The sequence below is a fragment of the Triticum dicoccoides genome, chromosome 2B (assembly GCF_002162155.2).
Source record: "Triticum dicoccoides isolate Atlit2015 ecotype Zavitan chromosome 2B, WEW_v2.0, whole genome shotgun sequence".
NCBI classification, from domain to species: domain Eukaryota; kingdom Viridiplantae; phylum Streptophyta; class Magnoliopsida; order Poales; family Poaceae; genus Triticum; species Triticum dicoccoides.
This window is the reverse complement of record NC_041383.1, coordinates 634,782,940-634,789,807: the sequence shown is the minus strand read 5'-3', so window position 1 is coordinate 634,789,807 and position 6,868 is coordinate 634,782,940.

Genomic DNA, 6,868 nt, shown 5'->3' with positions numbered 1-6,868 from the left:
GGTATTGTTGGATGAAGCGGCCCGGACCGACATTACGCGTACACTTACGCGAGACTGGTTTTACCGCCGTGCTTCGCACACTAGTGACTAGCGGGTGTCTGTTTCTCCAACTTTAGTTGAACCGAGTGTGGCTACGCCCGGTCCTTGAGAAGGTTAAAACAGCACTAACTGACGAACTATCATTGTGGTTTTGATGCGTAGGTAAGAACGGTTCTTTCTCAGCCCGTAGCAGCCACGTAAAATTTGCAACAACAAAGTAGAGGACGTCTAACTTGTTTTTGCAGGGCATGTTGTGATGTGATATGGTCAAGACGTGATGAGATATAAGTTGTTGTATGAGATGATCATGTTTTTGTTGAAGTTATCGGCAACTCGCAGAAGCCCTATGGTTGTCTCTTTGTTGCATAAGATGCAAGTGCCAAATAATTGCTTTACTTTATCGCTATACGATAGCAATAGTTGCAAGAGCAATAGTTGGCGAGACGACCATGTGACGACACATTGATATAGATCAAGATGATGAAGATCATGGTGTCGTGCCGGTAACGATAGAGATCATGACAGTGCTTCGAAGATGGAGATCACAAGCACAAGATGATAATGGCCATATCATATCACTTATATTGATTGCATGTGATGTTTATCCTTTATGCATCTTATCTTGCTTTGATTGACGGTAGCATTTTAAGATGATCTCTCACTAAAATTTTCAAGAAGTGTTCTCCCTGAGTATGCACCGTTGTGAAAGTTCTTCATGCTGAGACACCACGTGATGATTGGGTGTGATAAGCTCTACGTTCAAATACAACGGGTGCAAAACAGTTGCACACGCAAAATACTCAGGTTAAAACTTGACGAGCCTAGCATATAACAGATATGGCCTCGGAACACGGAGACCGAAAGGTCGAGCGTGAATCGTATAGTAGATATGATCAACATATTGATGTTCACTGTTGAAACTACTCCATCTCACGTGACGATCGGACATGGTGTAGTTGATATGGATCACGTAATCACTTAGAGGATTAGAGGGATGTCTATCTAAGTGGGAGTTCTTAAGTAATATGATTAATTGAACTTAAATTTATCATGAACTTAGTCCTGGTAGTATTTTGCAAATTATGTTGTAGATCAATAGCTTGCATTGTTGCTTTCATATGTTTATTTTGATATGTTCCTAGAGAAAAATTGTGTTGAAAGATGTTGGTAGCAATGATGCGGATTGGATCCGTGATCTGAGGTTTATCCTCATTGCTGCACAGAAGAATTATGTCCTTAATGCACCACTAGGTGACAGACCTATTGCAGGAGCAGATGCAGATGTTATGAACGTTTGGCTAGCTCAATATGATGACTACTTGATAGTTTAGTGCACCATGCTTAACGGCTTAGAATCGGGACTTCAAAGACGTTTTGAACGTCATGGACCATATGAGATGTTCCAGGAGTTGAAGTTAATATTTCAAGCAAATACCCGAGTTGAGAGATATGAATTCTCCAACAAGTTCTATGGCTAAAAGATGGAGGAGAATCGCTCAACTAGTGAGCATATGCTCAGATTGTCTGGGTACTACAATCGCTTGAATCAAGTGGGAGTTAATCTTACAGATAAGACAGTGATTGACAGAGTTCTCTAGTCACCATCACCAAGTTAGTAGAACTTTGTGATGAACTACAGTATGCAAGGGATGACGAAAACGATTCCCATGCTCTTCGTGATGTTGAAATCGATGAAGGTAGTAATCAAGAAAGAGCATCTAGTGTTGATGGTTGACAAGATCACTAGTTTCAAGAAAAGGGCAAAGGGAAAGAAAGGGAAACTTCAAGTAGAATGACAAGCAAGTTGTCACTCCCGCGAAGAAGCCCAAAGCTGGACCAAAGCCTGAAACTGAATGATTATACTGCAAAGGAAATGGTCACTGGAAGTGGAAATGCCCTGAATATTTGGTGGATAAGAAGGATGGCAAAGTGAACAAGGATATATTTGATATACAGGTTATTGATGTGTACCTTACTAGTGTTTATAGTATCCCCTGAGTATTTGATACTTGTTCGGTTGCTAAATATTAGTAACTCGAAACAGGAGTTACAGAATAAACAGAGACTAGTTGAGGGTGAAGTGATGATGTGTGTTGGAAGTGGTTCCAAGATTGATATGATCATCATCGCACACTCCCTATACTTTCGGGATTGGTGTTAAACCTAAATAAATGTTATTTGGCGTTTGCGTTGAGCATGAATATGATTTGATCATGTTTTTTGCGATACGGTTATTCATTTAAAGTCAAAGAATAATTGTTGTTCTATTTACATGAATAAAATCTTCGATGGTCATACACCCAATGAAAATAGTTTGTTGGATCTCGATCGTAGTAATACACATATTCATAATATTGATACCAAAAGATGCAAAGTTGATAATGATAGTGCAACTTATTTGTGGCACTGCCGTTTGGGTCATATCGGTGTAAAGCGCATGAAGAAACCCCATAAAGATGGATTTTTGGAATCTCTTGGTTATGAATCATTTGATGCTTGCGAACCGTGCCTTTTGGGCAAGATGACTAAAACTCCGTTCTCCGGAACAATGGAACGAGCTACTGACTTGATGGAAATAATACATACCGATGTATACGGTCCAATGAGTGTTGATGCTCGTGGCAGGTATCGTTATTTTCTGACCTTCACAGATGATTTGAGCAGATATAAGTATATCTACTTGATGAAACATAAGTCTGAAACAATTGAAAGGTTCAAAGAATTTCAGAGTGAAGTAGAAAATCATCGTAACAAAAAAGTAAAGTTTTCTGCGATCTGATCATGGAGACAAATATTTGAGATACGAGTTTGGTCTTCAATTAAAACAATGTGGAATAGTTTCACAAACTCATGCCACCTGGAACACCACAGCTTAATGGTGTGTTCGAATGTCATAACAGTACTTTATTGGATATAGTGCAATCTATGATCTCTCTTACCGATTTACCACTATCATTTTGGGGTTATGCATTAAAGACAGCTGCATTCACTTTAAATAGGGCACCATCAAAATCCGTTGAGACGACGCCTTATGAACTGTGGTTTGGCAAGAAACCAAAGTTGTCGTTTCTTAAAAGTTTGGGGCTGCGATGCTTATGTGAAAAAGCTTTCACCTGATAAGCTTGAACCCAAATCGGAGAAGTGCGTCTTCATAGAATACCCAAAGGTAACTATTGGGTACACCTTCTATCACAGATCCGAAAGCAAGATTCGTTGCTAAGATGGATCCTTTCTAGAGAAGGAGTTTCTCTCGAAAGAAGTGAGTGGGAGGAAAGTAGAACTTGATAAGGTAATTGTACCTTCTCCCAAATTGGAAAGTAGTTCATCACAGAAATCAGTTCCAGTGATGCCTACACCGATTAGTGAGGAAGTTAATGATGATGATCATGAAGCTTCAGATCAAGTTACTACCGAACCTCGTAGGTCTTCCAGAGTATGGTCCGCACCAGAGTGGTACGGTAATCCCGTTCTAGAAGTCATGTTACTAGACCATGATGAACCTACGAACTATGAGGAAGCGATGATGAGCCCAGATTCCGCGAAATGGCTTGAGGCCATGAAATCTGAGATAGGATCCATGTATGAGAACAAAGTATGGACTTTGATTGACTTGCTCGATGATCAGCAAGCCATGTTAAATAAATGGATCTTCAAGAGGAAGACGGACACTGATAGTAGTGTTACTATCTACAAAGCTCGACTTGTCACAAAAAAGGTTTTCGACAAGTTCAAGGTGTTGACTACAATGAGATTTTCTCAACTGTAGCGATGCTTAAGTCTGTCCGAATCATGTTAGCAATTGTCACATGTTATGTAATCTGGCAAATGGATGTCAAAAAACTACATTCTTTAATGGATTTATTAAAGAAGAGTTGTATATGATGCAACCAGAAGGTTTTGTTAATCCTAAAGGTACTAACAAAATGTGCAAGCTCCAAACGATCCATCAATGGACTGGTGCAAGCATCTCGGAGTTGGAATATACGCTTTGATGAGTTGATCAAAGCATATGGTTTTATACAGACTTTTGGAAAGGCCTGTATTTACAAGAAAGTGAGTGGGAGCTCTGTAGCATTTCTGATATTATATGTGCAAGACATATTGTTGATTGGAAATGATATAGAATTTCTGGATAGCATAAAAGGATACTTGAATAAAAAGTTTTTCAATGAAAGACCTCGGTGAAGCTGCTTACATATTGAGCATCAAGATCTATTGAGATAGATCAAGACGCTTGATAAGTTTTTCAATAAGTACATACCTTGTCAAGATTTTGAAATAGTTCAAAATGGAACAGACAAAGAAAGAGTTCTTGCCTGTGTTGCAAAGGTGTGGAATTGAGTAAGACTCAAGACCCGACCACAGCAGAAAATAGAAAGAGAATGAAAGTAATTCCCTATGCATCAGTCATAGATTCTATAAAAGTATGCCATGCTATGGACCAGACCTATTGTATACTCTGCCCTGGTTTGGCAAGGGAGTACAATAGTGATCTAGGAGTAGATCACTGGACATTGGTCAAAATTATCCTTAGTAGAATAAGGATATGTTTCTCGATTATGGAGGTGATGAAAGAGTTCGTCGTAAAGAGTTACATCGATGCAAGCTTTTACACCGATCCAGATGACTCTAAGTCTCAATCTGGATACATATTGAAAGTGGGAGAAATTAGCTAGAGTAGCTCCGTGCAAAGCATTGTAGACATAGAATATTTGCAAAATACATACGACTCTGTAATATGACAGACTCGTTGACTAAACTTCTCTCACGAGCAAAACATGATCATACCTTAGTACTCTTTGGGTGTTAGTCACATAGCGATGTGAACTAGATTATTGACTCTAGTAAACCCTTTGGGTGTTGATCACATGACGATGTGAACTGTGGGTATTAATCACATACAGATGTGAATATTGGTGTTAAATCACATGATGATGTGAACTAGATTATTGACTCTAGTGCAAGTGGGAGACTGAAGGGAATATGCCCTAGAGGCAATAATAAAGTTATTATTTATTTCCTTATATCATGATAAATTTTTATTATTCATGCTAGAATTGTATTAACCGGAAACATAATACATGTGTGAATACATAGACAAATACAGTGTCACTAGTATGCCTCTACTTGACTAGCTCGTTTATCAAAGATGGTTATGTTTCCTAACCATGGACAAAAGAGTTGTCATTTGATTAACGGGATCACATCATTAGGAGAATGATGTGATTGACTTGACCCATTCTGTTAGCTTAGCACTTGATCGTTTAGTATGTTGCTGTTGCTTTCTTCATGACTTATACATGTTCCTGTAACTATGAGATTATGCAACTCCCGTTTACCGGAGGAACACTTTGGGTGCTACCAAACGTCACAACATAACTGGGTGATTATAAAGGAGTACTACAGGTGTCTCCAAAGGTACATGTTGGGTTGGCATATTTCGAGATTAGGTTTTGTCACTCCGATTGTCGGAGAGGTATCTCTCGGCCCTCTCGGTAATGCACGTCACTATAAGCCTTGCAAGCAATGTAGCTAATGAGTTAGTTATGGAATGATGCATTACGTAACGAGTAAAGAGACTTGCCAGTCACGAGATTGAACTAGGTATTGGATACCGACGATCGAATCTCGGGCAAGTAACATACCGATGACAAAGGGAATAACGTATGTTGTTATGCGGTTTGACCGATAAAGATCTTCACAGAATATGTAGGAGCCAATATGAGCATCCAGGTTTCGCTATTGGTTATTGACCGAGAATAGTTCTAGGTCATGTCTACATTGTTCTTGAACCCGTAGGGTCCGTATGCTTAAGGTTTCGATGACAGTTATATTATGAGTTTATGAGTTTTGATGTACCGAAGGAGTTCGGAGTCCCGGATGAGATCGAGGACATGACGAGGAGTCTCGAAATGGTCGAGACGTAAATATCAATATATTGGACGACTATATTCGGACTTCGGAAAGGTTCCGAGTGATTCGGGTATTTTTCGGAGTACCGGAGAGTTACGGGAATTCGCCGGGGAGTATATGGGCCTTATTGGGCCATACGGGAATAGAGGAGAGAGGCCAAAAGGAAGGAGGCCTGCGCCCCCCTTCTGGTCCGAATTGGACAAGGGAGGCAGCCCACTTTTCCTTCTCCCTCTCCTCCTCTTTCCTTCTCCAACAAGGAAAGGAGGAGTCCTACTCCTCCTCTTTCCTTCTCCAACAAGGAAAGGAGGAGTCCTGGCGCGCCTCCTCCATAGGCCGGCCGCCTGCCCCCTTGCTCCTATATATATGGGGGCAGGGGGACACCCCAAAGACACAACAACAATTGATCCTTGAGATCTATTAGCCGTGTGCGGTGCCCCCCTCCACCATAGTCCTCCTCGATAATATTGTAGCGGTGCTTAGGCGAAGCCTTGCGACGGTAGAACATCAAGATCGTCACCATGCCGTCGTGCTGACGGAACTCTCCCTCGACACTCGGCTGGATCGGAGTTCGAGGGACGTCATCGAGCTGAACGTGTGCTAGAACTCGGAGGTGCCGTATTTTCGGTGCTTGATCGGTCGGGCCGTGAAGACGTACAACTACATCAACCGCGTTGTTCTAACGCTTCCGCCTTCGGTCTACGAGGGTACGTGGATACAATCTCCCCACTCGTTGCTATGCATCACCATGATCTTGCGTGTGCGTAGGAAATTTTTTGAAATTACTACGTTCCTCAACAGTCTGGCCATGGGCCGGGCCGGGCTGGGCTTGGGCTGGGCCTAAAAAAGCCCACTGTAGAAAACTGAGGCCCAGGCCCTCCCAAGCCCTATCATTGGGCCTACTTTTCAAGCCCAAGCC